Raw genomic sequence first — 16,732 nt, 5'->3', positions numbered from 1 at the left:
TCTTTTCTTTTTTTTCATCAGTGTGTAAATTTATTGTGAGGAGTTTACCAGGCAATAAACTAGGCAGGTGGAGTGTGGCTTTAAAAGGTGGGTTCCTAGGGGTGTGGGCTCAGGGACTGTGTTTTGTCTTTGAATCCTCTTGCTTGCCGGTATATATTCTTTTTTTTTTTCTTTTTCCTCTGCAGTACTAGGAATGGAACCCCGTGGTATTCTACCTCCGAGCTACACCCCCACCCCTGTTTTTTATTCTTTTATTTTAATAAATTTTTATTGGTGCATTGTAGTCATACATCTTAATGGGATAAGAAACTTGTGGATTATACATGCACAGGTCACCCAATTAGCTCTCACCCAATCCCTATCCTCTTCCCTCCCCCTCCCTCCTTTCCGTGCTTGGTTTCATGACTGATTTTGATATGTTTGTTTAAGTACATCACATGCTTTAAAGAGTTTCACTCTTTCCCCCTTTCCCCGTCAGATAGGTCACCTTAATTGCTCCTCTATAGGATCCCTTCTTCATCTAGAGTTCCTCCTTTATTTGAAACAAGTTCTCACCATGTTGCAGAGGACCTCATTAAGTAGCTGAGGCTGTTTGCAAACCTGCAATCCTCCTGTCTCAATCTCCCAAGTACTGGGATTACAAGTGTGTGCCACCATGTCCAATTTACTCAGTTGTTTTTGAATGTCAGTCTTTAATATTTGGAACAAAAACATGGGGAAAGATATAATGAAAGGTGATACCAGCCCTTTAAATGCTTTGGCGGTCATTTTAGCCAGAAAGGGGCAGGGGTCAATGAGGGAGGTGTGATGATGGCAGCCAATCTATTTGTCTGCATCCCTGGGAAAAGAATCAGGAGCTAGTAACCAGATTGCAGATTCTCAATATTTGGAGGGGTGTGTCCTTCTATTTCCAACCTCCTGCATCTGTGTGCAAGCTGTTCCAAGAACATGCACACAACTTCCTGCCACATGGTTGAAGGTAAAGGGATGCATAGTTGTGATTTATTATAAACTGAAATTCACCCAAATTCACACAATTTGCCACCCAAACCTTCCCTTTGAAGTTGCAGTCTTTCGGCAGATTCTAGAATCCCCAAATAGTACTATTAGACAGATTTTGTAATCAACTGTTTTCTGTGTAGAGAGAGTCAGGCTCCTGGTGCATCCTACTCTGCCATCTTCCCAGAATCTCTGCTAATTTCTTTTTGTGGTACTAGGGATGGAATCCAGGGACATTGTACCTCCAATCATACATACTCCAGGCCCTATATTTTAGTCTTTTTGTTTCTGAAACAGAGTCTCAATGAATTGCAAAGGGCCTCCCTAAGTAGCTGAGGCTGTCTGCGAACTGTGATCCTCCTGTCTCAACCTCCCGAATGCTGGGATTACAAGTGTACTGTGCGTACCACCACTCCTGGTTCTCTGCTAAATTTTTGAGGGTTAGTTTTTCTGCATATAGGATTATTAAAGTTTTCAGTTAGTGTTATAGAAATTCCAACCCACTGTCTTTGGGCCTCTAAGGTGTCTACTCTGGACGTGTATGTGGCTCATAAATTTCCTACTATACATTAGCACTCCATAAAGGCCCAATTTTTTAAAGAAATGGAAATGTGGTCTGGTCACACTGCTTTATGGTTTTTAATAGAGTGGGCAGTAGCCTGAAGAATCTATTGGGTAGTCTCTTGTGTGATTCTCAAGAAATAAGAAGAGACTCAGTGAAAATAATAACATCAGTGGATAAGGAGTTTTGCTGTCTCCAGTATAGTTGCTCAGCCTTGATATGATTAACATTTTGTGCTGAATAATTAATTTTCTGTCTGTCATGGGGCTTTTACTTGTGAATTATAGGACATTGACCAGCATCCCTGGCCTCTACCCACTGTATGCTAATGCATTTCTCCATCTCCAGTTGTGACAGCCAAACAATGTCTTCAGATATTGCCAAAAATCTCCTGGAGGAGGTAAAAGAGGAAAACCAAGTGTCCAGTAGATATACACTTCCCCCAGTGGAGGAAGAGCAGTTGGAGTGGTCTATCCAGATGGTTGCTCAGTCTTATCTGCTCAGCCTCAAGCCTTCAGGTTTCCATCTCTCATTTGTAGGAGGATTAGGTGACTTCATAATAAAATTCCTGTTGCTGAGGTGTTTATTTTTTTCCCAGGCTGTGTGAGCTCAGGGATAGAAACTTGAGTGTCTATTCTTTTCATTGGTAACTCCTTAGGGACTAGAAGGCAGTCTTGACTACTATTTTTCCTTTGTATCTCACTAGTCACTGAGTCCTCTTACTTTCCTTTATGCTTGTCAGACTAAAGGTCATTTGGCAAAGTAAGCAAGGCTTTTCTTGAACTTTAAATTTAATTTTCCTATACTCTGGCTATGTCATTACCCTTGTTTATCACTTCCCCTCACCTCTAGATGTTGTTAGCTTCATGAAAGTGAAGTCTCTGCAGGCTGTGTGCTTCTGTGTGCCCTGGGCTTACCACAGGGGGCCCCAGTGATGGAGGAAGGCCTGCAGGTGCAGAGCCAATGAACTACTGGATAGGCACAGGCTCATCGTCTGATCCTCAGGAGTGGAGGAAGCATGGATGCTCTCACACCTAGGATTATGATCACTCAGGTTGTTTTTCAGGAAGATCTTAATCAGTAGGAAATGATATATCCTATTGTTAGAGAGACACCATCTGACAGGATTGCATTTGTTTATGGTCCTGTATTTGCTGTCCTCAGCTCAGGTGAGGCCCTTAGGCCAAATACGTTCCATCTATCTTATCGTATATTTTATACCTCAAGATAAATCTAGCCAGTGAGATAGAGCCTGTCATAAAAGAAGATAAGAAGATCATATTTTACATGCATTTTATACTCCCTGAGACATTATGTATGAGAAGGACCAGCTTGGGGCTTTGCAATGAGATTTTATATGTCCTATCTGAGACTGCTCCATCGTCCCTGAATAGTAACTAGCCAAAGCCTGTCCTCTGAGGAAGCCAGTCTTCCCTACCCTCACAGCCTGCATCCCTCAGTTCTGGGCTATGGAAGACTGGCCTAGGCCCAACTATCTCCTCTGTCTCTCTCCCTGCAATCTGACAAAGTTGGCCCAAAGCAGGTAGTAAGAGTGGGAAAGATGTATTCTTTTTAGCCTTTTTCAGAAAGAAAGAAATTTAACTTGAAATATTGAGTGGCATTTGGGATGTGCTACAGAAGAAAGTGATCACTTAACCCAGTTTTCCCAAAGCATGCCTCTTACTATGCTCTGAACACTTTTGGAAATAATAATTGGATACTGTCTTGTTTCAGAACAGGTAAAAGGAGAGAGTTTAGGAAACTGAGGAAGGCAGGTTATAAGAGTTTGCTTGAGCCAGTGCTGCGCAGTTTTCTCTGTTGAATCAACATTTAACAGAGCTCCTAGCATCAGGGCGAGGCTCCATATATAGCACACAGTACGTGCCTACTATGTGCACATTGAGTGTCTCCAAGACCAGGATATTCCATGATGCTAAGAGTACAGCCAGGCACCAGGAGCTCTTCTCTGTAGGACTAGAAGTCAAGGGTGCCATTGGTCCTGCAGGCCTCATACTGGATGACTGCATTAGGCGGAGGCTTGGGGAGGAATCTTTTGTGCGGAAAAAAACAAGTGGTCTTTTTGCTTTTGAGTTTGTAGATAACCAAATGTCATGCACAAATAAGACTGTATTTGCTGTCAGGAAACTTTTCTTTGAGTTAAAATCCTGTCTTCTCCCTGTGTTTAGTGCACGTGAAGACCCCAGGTACTGCTTTCACTAGTGTTGCAGTCTCACACATTTATTTGATCAACACTGTTACTTAAGTGCCTGTTGGGGTATAAGGAGCCAAAGCTTCATCAGCCCTGGTTTTCCCTCCAGGGGTTCAAGTAAGAAAGAAGAAAGACATTTAAGAGATAATAGCACTCAGGAGAAGTCATGTGGCCAGGTCATAACCTGTGTGTATTTGAAGAGTAATAATGAGTGTGTGCACTCTCTGCCTTTTTCTTGCTTTCTGAAGTAAGCCGGCAAAGCCATTCTCCAGGAAAAATACATATAATTTTAGAGACAATTTTAGAAGATTTAAAAAGAGAAAGAAGCAGCAAGCTCACATTTCTTTCTCCATACCCATCAAAGCATTGCAGCAGCAAAAGGAAATTTGCTTTTCTCCACCAGGAAATTACAAATTTCAACTTAAATTGGTCAGAAGACAAATCTACAGAAAAGCCTAAAAGTAGAGAGCCAGAGAGGGCTGTGGGATTGAACTCCCATTAGATAAGTGTTACCTGGACATAGGATGGAAACAACTGCCTTAGGGGAGGGGACTCACAAGTTTGAAGCAGGGCACCACCTTGAATGCAGAAAATGTAAGCTGTACATGGTGGCTCATGCCTATAATCTCAGTACTTGAGAGGCTGAGACAGGAGGATTGTAGGTTCAAAGCCAACCTCAGCAATGTACTTGGTATGCAAACAATCAATAGATAACATACAACTGTATATGTAGTCTGTCTACATACAAACTAATTCTAAAAGAGCACAAGAATTTGATAGTTTGTAATAGTTTTGTTTACTTTTCCTTTCTCTAATTTTTCACAAGGATGGAATCTTACTATAAGAAGTAGTTGGCCAAACATAAATATGCTATTTAAAGTAGTTAATTTAAAATATGTTAGGGATGTTATTACAATAAGTAATTAAAATATCTGTCTGCAGACAGGGAAAATAAAGTAAAAGCTAAGAATTGGGGAATTTAGGTAAAGGCATAAATTACTGTTATAAAGTTATTGCAAAATTTCAGGAAATTTGAAATTATTTCAGAGTAAAGTTACAAAGAGCACCATGAATTTCATAATAGATCCTTTTAAAGTCTGAATCTGTGACCTACACAACTGTTCACACTGAGACTAGCTTACGTGCCTGCGTACAAGTTACCTGAACTCTGGAAGCCTCTTTTTCCTGATTTTAAAATTCAGAACGATGGTAACGTAGACTTTGTAGAGTTGTGACCTGCACATACTGAGCTTTCAAAAGCTGCTTATATGTTCTCCTCCCACCCCCCTTTCTTAAGACATGCTACTGTTTAGGTGAACTACAGACAGTACTGGGAGGTAAGAAAGACAAAGCACTTTGCAGTTGTGCAAAGAGCAAGCAACAGATATATATGGGGCAAAGCGTGTTGTCTTTGGTGTTACAAGCATGGAGTACATTTCTAGATTTGGTTACCTCCCCCTGGGTAAAGATAATGATCTCCAGTGTGGACAGGCATCATCCAAGCTGTTGAAGATCCTGATGCAACAGAAAGGTAGAGAATGGGAAAAATTTTTCTCTCTGCCTAAGTGGTATGTGACATGAAACTTTCAAATTCCTTGCTTTTAGACTTTTTAACTGGATCAGAACTATATCACTCGTTCTCCTGCCTTTGGAGTAGGAGTGGAACTGCACCACCAGCTTTCCTTTGCCTCCAATTTGCAGATGGAAAATTATTGGACTTCTGTTTCCATGATTCTACAAATCTGCGCTCTCTCTCTCTCTCTCTCTCTCTCTCTCTCTCTCTCTCTCTCCCCTTCCCTTACTCTCTCTCTCTCTCTCTCTCTCTCTCTCTCTCTCTCTCTCTCTCTCTCTCTTCTCCCTCCCTCTCTCTAGAGAATCCTGAATAATACAGCATGTACTGATAAATTTTCTTAACTCTGTCCCATTCATTCTCTTCACATGACCTTTACTTGTTGGAGGCACTCATTGTTTCTAACCTTAGTCATGGCGATCAGTTCTTTGATGCATCCCTGATTTTGGTCTCACCTCTCTCATCTTCATCTTTCACATAGCTACCATTATAACCTTTGTAAAATAAAACTTCTCCTCTGATTAATAACAAAAGAAATTACAAAGGTAATTTAATCCATATATTAGGCTTTCATTGGCTCTACAATACCTGTAGAATCACTCTGAACATCCTAAGAGTACATGAGGCTTTTTAAATACAGCCCAGAGCACATCTCTTTGATCTCCAATTTTCTACTGAACAAGGTTTTCACTGTCATCAAACTATTCCTTATTTCTCAGATAAATCATGTATCTTCAGATCCGTACACCTGTGACGTCTGTCTCTTGCCCAAAATGTCTAACTTCATTCTCTATCTGTTGAATTTTAACTCACCCATGAAGACCAGCTCAACCGTCTCTCTATGCGAAACATTCCCTGACAACCCTGAGGACATTCCATTTGTTACTACACAGTAGTGTCCACCATTTTGCTGAATTATTTGTCACAGAGCCAAACAGTCTTATTCATGAAGTGTCTTCCCACCAGACCCCAAAGCCTCAGTGACCTATTTGACTCCATCCTTATGCTCCTGGCCATCACTGGACCTCTATATCGTTCTTAGTTCTCTTTTGAAAGAATAACAGTTGTCTTCAGGACTGTGGAAGCTTCTTGAAGAGACCCCAGAGGCCACTAGGCCCAATTGCTAAGGTTCTTTTTTTTCAAATACTCATTTGCATAATGGATGTTTACTTAGGACCTGCACTGTGTCTTGTCCTAGGTTCCAGACACACAGGCTGGACTGACCTGCAAGGGAGTGAATAAAAAAATGACAAATTCAGTGTGTGTGTGTGTGTGTGTGTGTGTGTGTGTGTGTGTTCATTTCAGACAGTGTTAAGGGTAATGAATAAAGTAAAATAGGGAAAGAAGGGCGCTGAAGCCATGATCCAGAATAAATTTTTGAGAAGGTGACAGAACTGCTTAGGTGGGAATGAGGACAAGGATACAGCCAGGTGAAGTTCTAGGGAAAGAGAACGTTAGACATAGTGCATGGCACTGAGGAGTTACTTCACAGGTAAAGGAAAATGGATAGTGTTAGGGTACGTCTGCCGTCTGTCATGTGCTAGGGATGTATTTCTAGTCCTAGGAAAGATGTGCTGATTGTCTTAGAAGGGTTACAAGTGAAAGAATGACATGATCAGATTTTCAAAAAGCCTTTGTTCACCACCGGAGTGAATGGGATGAAGGAGGTAGACTACCGAGTTGGCCAGATGTCCTGGAAGGAGGCAGGACTGTACCTGCCAGCCTCCATCCTAAGCATACTCCTACAAGGGTCAAACAACAGAAGGCCCAAAACCAGGGCCTGGACTCTCACTGAGGTCTTTCCTAAAGAAAATATGCATCATATGATCTTAGAGGCTCTCATAAAGTCTGAAAATGGCAGGAGTGTGGTCAGGTGAGTGACTGATGGGGAGGGAGAGCGTGAAGCAGAGAGACTCCTTTGAAGGTCTGTAAGTTAAATTGTGCTACCTCCCACACCAAACTCTCTCAGGCTATGATCTTCTCTGATCATATGATACCATCTTTTAAGAAAACTGAGGTACTGGAGAGGGGAAAGGAGGGGATTTGAAATCAGGGATTCTGAATTACCAAAAAGGGGCTTTGCTTCCCAGTGAGCCGTGAGCTCTATGGTTTAGCTGTACCATGCTCCTTACAATCAGCAATTTACCTTATTTTCAACACTCAGCAAGTTCTGAGACATTTCCTGCAGCCTCTTAACCCACATCATAGAAGGTAGCCTTGTTTTTCTCAGCTGAGGAAAGAGCAGCTCAACTTGCCACTACCAGAGCAAAGTCAGCACAAGATGACATCTACTAAAAAAAGCATATAATGTCCAAAGCTCCTACCCACTAGGAATATCGTCCCCTAAGACTCCGACCCGCAGGGGCTTAGAGAACGACACAGATACCTCTTCAGCTGAAATATGAATTCTTCTTTAATGGATCCTTAATATGTTTCTTCTTCATATGTCTCTCAATATGTCTAATATATCTTCTAATATGTCTAATATGTCTGACAATGTGTACAACAAGCACAATATATATCAGCATCATAATCCCTCCCTCTATTCCCTACCAACCCCAAGCTTCCACAGCTAGGGCATGCACATTTCTGACTCTCTCATAGGCAGGCTGGTGGCAGCATGAGGCTTTGCGTCACTGATCATTCTGCAGGCACGTAGCATGGCACACTGCGCATGCTCAAGGAGACGTCCATCTTGTGAGTCTCATGACTTGGCTGCAAGCCTAGGCGCCATCTTGAATCCACGCTGGCAACAAGCCTGGGTGCCATCTCGGTCCAGCCAAGTGGGCCCTGACATAGGAAGGCTTTTTCCTCAGAGCAGCAGCGGAGCCTTCTGAGACCAATGCCTTGGTTACTCTCCTCCCCTCTTCCCACTGTCTTCATAAATATTTAGGTAGAAGCTCATTGTGAACTAGAACTTGCTTTGCATTCTTGGATAATTTTTTTGTTGATCTTGTTGTGATAAGTGAATAGCAAGAACTCAGTACTGGCCTCACTTTGGTGCTAGAGAAACAGAGCATCAGAATTCACCGAGAAGGCCATATATGGTGGCACATGCCTATAATCCAGTACTTGGGAAGCTGAGACAGGATGATCTTAGATTCAAAATCAACCTCAGCAACTTAGAGAGGCTCTCAGCAACCTAGTGAGACCCTGTTTTCAAACAAAAGTTTTAAAAACAGCTACATGTGTAGCTCAGAGGTAGCAAGTCCCTGATTTCAGTCCCCAGTAATGCAAAAATATACACATAAACACACACACACACACACACACACACACACACACACACACACACATGCTGAGAGGTTATTGGCAAACAGATGGTCTTTCTATGGAAGATGATAATTGAGTAGAACTTCATTTGCTAAGGAATCTACCTGTAGGAAAGCATTCCTGGAGAGATCATGGTTCTATACTTGTCTTTAGTCATCTTTAGTGATGAAGGATGCTATTCAAAGTGTGCATCATTCACTAGGGAAACTTCTCACTGACTTTCAGAATAGAGAAACCTTTACAGGTACTCTAGTCCAAACTTTTCATTTTTTGAAGGAAGCATATATCACCTAGAGTGGGAATATGACTTGCCTAAGGTCACACACCAGATAGTAAAAACTCAAGAAGTAGGGCCAATTTCCCCAATCTTAGTGATGTGAAGGACACTGCATGTCAGTGCTCATTCCTGCCTCTGGCATTTGGCAAAGCCTCAGTTCCTGATCAACACTTGCCCCTTCATACCCACTCAGCCACTATCTTTTGCCTGAAAACTTACTGTTAGGGTTTGGATATCATATATATACTGACTGCAGCTCCCTGAGCTGACTGGGAAAAAGATACAGTGGGTGTGTGTGGGTTGCGAAGGCTGTAGGAAGGCTTCTGAGGTTTCTAGGCATTCTTGATAAAGTAAGTCACTGGATGGAAAGTGCATGGTGGGGGTGATTCACAGTACCCACTTGCTCATGGTCCCTTGGATAGCTTAGAATCCCTGATGTCACACCATTCCTCTCCTGCCTTCTCAAACCACTCACATCCTACAGGAATGGATCAGAGAAGATCTGGCCTGCAATGATTGGGGAAGGGTGGTAGCATCAATTTAACTTATAAGCCTGTTAGAAAGTTCTCTGTTCAGGCTCTCTCCCACTCCACCCAGATGTTTCACCCCAACTTCTTGCCCTTGTTGGGGCTTCTGAGGTCACTTGGTACATATTGTCCTCAGGACAGACCTCACTGCCAGGCATCTTGTTCCTGACCCTATCTTCTGGCCTTTTAGGTCTGTGTGCCTCATTGCAAGGCACTGCAAGCTGGCGCCTCCTCCTTGAGATCTAGTCCAAGTGCACATAGCTGCAGCCTGTACCCATAGCCTCTGGTTTTGGTTTTGGCCCAGAGGGCTAGAGAAGAGTAAGTTTCCCCTACTTCAGCAGCCTCTGCTATGATGAATATTTATCTCAGGGTATATTATGGGACGCCAATCCATCCTTTAGGTCTCTCCCAACTTCCAACTTCCAGAAACCTCTGAGGGTTAACAGTCCTTACACACTTGTCTCTTAATTTCACCACCATTCAAGTTCCTCCCTAGGCTGCTCAGAGGACAGATTGTTTCATAAATTCTTAACAACATATTTGGAACTAACAGCTTAATCATTATAATGCATTATTCAATCAACTAGAAGTGTTTTTTGGAGGGAAGGGGGGAGAAGAAACCACCATGAAATATATCTTCATTGTAAGTACATCTGTTGTTTCTTGGAAGTGATTAGCTGTCAGTGAATCATCAATTTTATTTTGTTGTGTGGCTAAGACTATTTGTTCTAATTAAAGACCATGTGTGAATTTGAACAAATTTGCCTTATCTGCAAAAATGAGACTTTCAATCCAGCTAAGTGTAGTGACCTTAAATGTGCTGGATGAGCAGGTTGTTCCAGGTGTTCCAAGGCACATCTCGGGGGTGGGGTGGGGCATGAGACGGGTGTAATCAGTGTGAGCATTGCAGAAGTGCTCCAGCCTCTCCTGTGTGAGTACAGCCTAAACCCTTCACTCCTGCCTGGAGCAGCTCTGGGTCCTCAGAGGAGGCTGCAGAGAGCCTTGGCTGCTACCAGTTCTGACCTGTGGATCAGTTGGCTCAGAACAGCTGTAGCTCCCATGGGCTCCTCAGCTTCTGGGCCAGGAAGGAGGTGTATCCTTGAAATAGGATTCCTCCCTGAGAGAGCTATTTTCAATCTAAGGCCTAATTTCCAGGCTCCAACTGCAGGCAGGAAGGAGAGGTAGGCATGGGGTTGAGAGGTGGGAAAGGGAAGGGAAAAGGAGGGGAAGGGAAAGGGAGTGAGGTTTATTGAGAGGTCCTTGTGAGAGAGGTATTTAGAGAGAATAAAATTAGGTGATTTATTTTCCTTTGGGAAGATGCCCAGGAGCACTATTGCTGGGTCACATGGTGGTTCCATTCCCAACCTTCTGAGAAACCTCCACACTAATCTCCATAGCAGCTTTTCTAGTTTGCAATCCCACCAGCAGTGTAACAGAAAGGTATACACAACTACCAATTCCCATCTCAAAGACATGTGTGGGGATGAAAAGGAAGGGAGGGAGAACCTGGTGGGGAAATCACCAAGAACTCTATGCATGTATTTTTCTGACACTCTGTATCACTGTGATATAAAATCACAATCAATCCACAAAAAATTAGGTGAGCTGAGAGAGCAGGTTGAGTTGACAACTGAGATTTTTGACTTTGTGGCTACGTCAAGAACAAAGAGTGAAAAATTAAAACAGAAATGGATTTGTCATTTATGCAGGATTACTCTGAAAATTGTTTTTTTTTTATATAAATGGATTGGTCTTGGTTCTGTCTCCTCTCAAACTCCAAGTGTTTCTGAACATTTTACAATTCCTTAATGTCTCTGGACTGACATGAGCTGACATCCATATCAATGTTGAGAATGAGCAGGGATGCATCAGAGAGTCTGGGGGAGGTGCTGTGGAAGTGGATCAGGGAATCTGGGGGCTGGGAAAGGACAATGAAGACTGTAAAACTAACATATAAGGGAGGGTTAGAGGAGGAATAGAAGAACATGCTCAGAGACAGGAGGCCCCAGAGCTGCAGAAGCAGGAGGCATCTTGGATTAGTCATGAGGACACAGGTGCAGAGCTGGCCTTTGGGTCTGGGAGTGCCACATTGGGAACTGGTGTGCATGAGTCAAGGGTGGGGAGCATGTGCACTCCTGTGCATCTTATTCTGGCTTATATCACAAATGCAGACCACACATCTGGTAGTCAAAAAGACTCTCTGTTGCCAGGAGTGGTGGCGCAACTTGTAATCCCTGTGCTTGGGAGGTGGAGACAGGAGAATCACGCAGGTTCAAAGCCAGCCTCGCTGGCTTAAGAGGCCCTGTTACAAATGAAAATATAAAATAGGTCTGGGAGTGTAGCCTGGAGGTAGAAGGGTTTTCAGGAACCCCAGTACCACCAAAAAAAAAAAAAAAAGACTCTCTGTATCCTCCTAGGCTTCATCACCAGAAATGTTGTGTTCCCAATGGTCCTGTGCTTGTTGGATTATCCCCTTCAGACTTAAAAAGAATAATATATATAATTATAAAGTGATGTAATTTCCTTGCTTTTGATTGAATGCTTCTGAGCAAAACTGGAGATTAAGGAAACAAACCTTCATCCTCTTGCCATCTTTGAGTGTTCCTTTGCTCTATATTGACTGATGTTCTCAGTTACTGCTGTGCTTTCAGACACTTCATATCCATAGCCTTAGGGACCATTAATAGCCTTGTTCCTTGCTGGAAATCTCAGTGAAAGCAATGCCAATGACTACAAGGCTGGGGCTGCAGACTAAGATTCATCTCTGGTTTGACGAGAGTGGGCACCACCCTTGAGGTCTGGCCTGTCAGGACCACGTGCCCGTGTTACCTCATCACCTTCTGCCTCACATACCAGTGTGCAGTTCCAAGTGTACTCTTACACTTTAAAAAAGTTTTATTGGTGCATGGTTATTATACATCATAGCAAAGTTCAAAGTAATAGAAACATACATGCACACAGGATTCATTGTGTTTACCTCTAGGCCCCACACATCTCCCTTCCCCTCCCCATATATAGTTTTACATTGATATAGATAGCTTTGTATACAAACAACGGATCATTCAAATTGTTTCCATTGTCAGATCAGATAGAGTCATAACTGGTATCAAGTGACCCAAATTATCATCATCCATCATAAAGGGCCTGTCACAAACCACAGTATTGGACTGTCAATGGCCAAAGCCTTCAGAAAACAAAGGTACTCCTAAGAAGAAGAATCTTACAGGACTTGGCTATCACCTTCCAGTGGCTGAGGGTAAAAGCCAGACCTCTCTCTGGGGAAATTAATTTTCCTCTGCACAGCCTCTGCCTGCAGTCTCTATTGTTAGTTGGAATTTGGGGATGAGGAGCAGCAAAGATCATCTCTCCATGTTGCCCTGGGAATTGGGAGCCCCTTCCCAGATGAGAAGGAGGATGCTGGTCTATTCCCCTGGCCATCCGTTCTGTGTATGAATTATCGCAATCTAAGAGAGAGCATCTGCTACCCTCAGTACCTGTTGGTTGGGAACCTCAGAGTAACCAAAAGCTGAACAGCCTACCCTACTGAGAACCTTGTGCTGCTCCTGAGATATGGATATGGTGAGGAAAGAGAGGTGGAGAAAGATGGTAGGAGAGAAAGGAGGAAAGAGTGGTAGCACAGGAATTGCCTTTAGCTGTATAAACACTTCTTTTGAAATGGTACAGGTGCAATGTTTGTGTATTACTGTCTAAAGATGATTGTTCTCAAGAAAGAAGCTCAGAAGGCACAAGCTGCTTTCTCAGTCAGCAGCCAGGACCTGTGAGCACTCAGGCCCTGAGCTCTTGTGCTGAAGTGGACTGCTCATTCTGGAGAGGAAGTGGGTCAGTATGCAGAAGGGCCGAGGTCAGGTGAGATGTGAGGAAGACAATCATAGTGTCTAGGTATAGAAGAGAATATGGCAACATTGGAGCAGACTAGCTGGGCTTTGGGGGTGAGCCACAAAGCATCCCTGTGGGAAAGGGTAAGTTGGCCTACACTGGGCAGTTGTTGTTGAGTTGATGCCAGCATATATCGAATGTCTCCTCTGGAGAAAGTACTGGTCTGGGCACCATTATGGGATAGCAGGAGCATCCCAGGGAACTCCCCATGGCTAAAGGTCTCTCCATCTGCAATGTCGAGGGCCTTTGATTCCAGGTGAATAGGAATGCTATTGTCAAGGTGAAGGGTGGTCAGAGACTTCTTAAAAGTGATGAGATGTAATGGGGATGCCAAAGGAAAGATCACACTTTAATAGGTAGAACAGGTGAATGTTTAGGGGAGGCGTTTCAGAGGCAGCAACACTTGTGGATATTGGGTAGAGGATATTGACAGGCTAAAGCAGAAACCAGAAGCCCAAAGTGATTATGTATGCAGCAGTACAGCATGCTCATTCAGTGAATCAAGAGTGGGAATGGTGTCTTGGAGATGCATTAAAAAAATATTCACAGATCAGAGAGAGAGGCAGATAACAGCCTGAGTCTCAAAGACACTTTTCTCTCACTCAGACCCTGAGCTTTCAAGTTAGCTGAAATTCTGATAGATTCTTCAACTTGGAACAGAAAAACACTGAGTGTTTTGTTAGCAGCCCAGAAAAGAGGCTACCTTTTCACTGACCTTTCTGTGGCCCTGAGGAACAGTGTCTGAAGTACAATATATATATATATATATATATCTCCAGAAACCTGAGTTGGGCTCACATTTTGGGGCCTTCTCCACAAAGGGCCTGACTCCCATAGGCCACAGCCAATCACATTCCATTCCATGAGCTCTGCCACGGGATGACAGGTGTAGGCACAAACTTAGTTCTGGTCACATTTCTTTCTTGTTCTTTCAAAGGTGTGCCAATGTGTACATGTGTGTGTCAGTGGGTGTATGGTGTGTGCATTCACATGGATAAGACATGCATGTGTATGTGGCATGTATACATACATATGCAAGCTTATGCATGTGTTGTGTGTGTGCATGTTCACGTTTTGCACCACCACTCACCTTTTTCATGTTTCATCTACATACAGACACTATCTCAAGGATGTTCCCTTCTTTTAACCCCATGAAATTTAATTAAAGAAACACCCTCCTCCACAAACAGAAATTTTCCTGTACCCCCTAAACAGATTTAAGGGATGAGCTCTTGAAAATGAATTAAATGCTTTAAAAAAGTTGAAAGCAGAAAGGTAGACAGTTAATTGTCACTTTCTTTGTCAAAAGCAGCTGGAAAAGTATGGAATCAAATGGGCTTGAAGAGCCTAAGGGGGCATGTTGGGAGCCCAGACATCAAGCATTTTTTTTTTTTTTTTTTTGGTACTTGGAATGGAACCCTTCTACCTTCGGGCTACACTCCAGACCTATTTTATATTTTATTTGGAAACAGGGTCTCTTAAGCCAGCGAGGCTGGCTTTGAACCTGTGGGGTTCCTCCTGTCTCTGCCTCCCAAGCCTGGGGATTACAATTGTGCACCACCACGCCCATCTCAGCAAGCTATTTCTGAGATCCATGGGAGAAGGGCTGGAAGTGTGGAGAGGCAGTATTCTCAAATAGAACACAAAATACTGCTAAATTGTTTTCGTATTTTCCTGTGGCCAAGGGGTGCCTCACAGCTTGTACACCTGAGTGGCAAGTTCCTCCAGGTGTGAGAAATGAACACTATCAAAGGCTGCCTATGTGTATAGGGTACACTCACCTGCATGTTAATTTCCAGGAAAAAAACGTTTCCTGTTGGAAATGTTTTAAGGCTACTCAAAGTACAGACATTCTTTTCTCCCCCCTCTCTTCTTCCCTCCTTTCCTTCCTTTCTACCTTCCTTTTTTCCTTTGTCCCTCCCTTTCTTCCATCCTTCCACAGTATATGCCAAACCCTATAATCTGTCAGGCTCTGTGCTGTATGCTGGGAATGTGGTGGTGAATAAGACAGAGGCAGTACCTGCCCACAAGGACTTTATTTACCACTGGTAGAGAGATAAGAGACATAAATAATTAGAAATTGTGGCCTTTGCCCTGAAGAAAAACAAGTGTTGTGAAGAGAATCACAAGACAATTGTAATTAATGCTGTGTGGGTAGGTGATGGTCAGGAAGCAGCCTCTCTGTGTGAGTGACTTTGCACTTTCATTAATCAGTATTCTTGGAATATTTACTGAAAACCTACTGCTGTTGGGAAAACAGTAGGGATCAAACAAGTGAGGCTCCAAATCTTAAAAAATGCTATTTTTCAGTGCAGATAAACAACAAGCAAAGGAAGCAAAGTCTTACACAGGTTAGCAGGCGCTAGGAAAACAAATCACATAAGGTGAGGGCAAAGTGAGGGTTCATCCGCATTGGTAAAGATGTAGTGTGTTGAGTCAAGACTTGACTGAGATGCAGGAACAAGCCCTGTGTGGTGATGTGGATAGAGATCATTCTAGGCTAAGGAAATAGCAACTGCAAGTGTCTTGAGGCAGGAGTATTCTTGGGATGCTCTAGGGACCTCAGGGAGAATAGGCAGGAGTTGAGTATAGAGGGGCAGCAGGGCAGGAGGAGGTGGGAGAGGGAGCTGGCTCAGGGCTGGGGCTTGCAGAGAGTGAGACACATGAGAGTGGGGGTGGGGTGAAGCAGGGAAATGGGGTGGCCTGGCTACATGTTGCAGGACATTCATGGCTTCCATGTGGGGGCTTTCTTAGGGGGCAGGGGACCACACAGGACTTGGGGAGGCTGGCCTGGCATTAGGGAGGACATACTTTTTCTCCAAGATCTTTCTTGTTTCCAGTTCTGGGCTGTGGCCTGGGAGAGGAGAGCTGAGATCCCCTGGGTTTCCCCCACTGTGAGACTGAAGGATCAATGAGAGAATAAATGTAATCATACTTTAGAGAGTTTAACAAATATAGAAAATACCCCAAATATTCCCTTCCTACATATGTACTCATAAGAAAACAAGGAGGAAATATTCCTAATAATCCTAATTCTCAGTTCTGTAAGTGTTCACTCATTTCTGTTGCTGGTATTTGCAACACCCTTTTCCTGCTCCTCTGCAGCACGCATCTTATTTGGGCACAGATATTTTCCTGATAGGATGATATAATTTCCAATTCCTGAAATGTCTAGGTCCATTCATATTCTTACCTGTTTGGGATCGTTGAAGCTGTCCATTGTCCTTAATCACAGGGCACGGTAGTACTAATAACACACATGCCTTGAGGATTTTCTTCTTGAACCTCCAACCAGGTTAAAAAGGAAGTGTTTAAAGTGCACTGTTGAGCCTTGGGAGCCAGGCTGAGGGATTCCCAGGAGGTTCTGGTATACTGAAGATGGCTGCAAGGACTCCAGAGAGAGCAAGGTGCTTACTGC

Source organism: Muscardinus avellanarius (genome assembly GCF_963383645.1).
Source record: "Muscardinus avellanarius genome assembly, chromosome: 1".
Lineage (NCBI taxonomy): Eukaryota > Metazoa > Chordata > Mammalia > Rodentia > Gliridae > Muscardinus > Muscardinus avellanarius.
This window is presented reverse-complemented; position numbering follows the sequence as displayed.